Below are 341 nucleotides of genomic sequence, written 5' to 3'. Positions count from 1 at the left end.
CCTGTTCGGGCGCCAGATGTTGGGGTCCAACCCCAGCGGGTCCAGGGGTCCCCAAAGGTGTGGACGGAGTCGGCGAAGAAGGAATGACACGGAGACAGCCTTCAGTTGATCAGCAGCCTAGTCAGGACCTCTAGCCAGGATCTCCAGCCAAAGTTCTGGTCGGAGTTCTGGTTAGGAACTGATCAGGATCTGATGTTTATTGTCTTGTTACATCTATATTTATACCAGCCGATTTTAATCCTGTCAATTTCTATTACAAAGGTTAGGGCGTTTCTTATCTCCATTCCAGGGAGTAAAGATTATGTAGCTTAACTACCCGCCTGGCACTTAGTTAAGGGGTT

Source organism: Myotis brandtii, unplaced genomic scaffold, assembly GCF_000412655.1.
Source record: "Myotis brandtii unplaced genomic scaffold, ASM41265v1 scaffold59, whole genome shotgun sequence".
Taxonomy (NCBI): Eukaryota; Metazoa; Chordata; class Mammalia; order Chiroptera; family Vespertilionidae; genus Myotis; species Myotis brandtii.
This window is presented reverse-complemented; position numbering follows the sequence as displayed.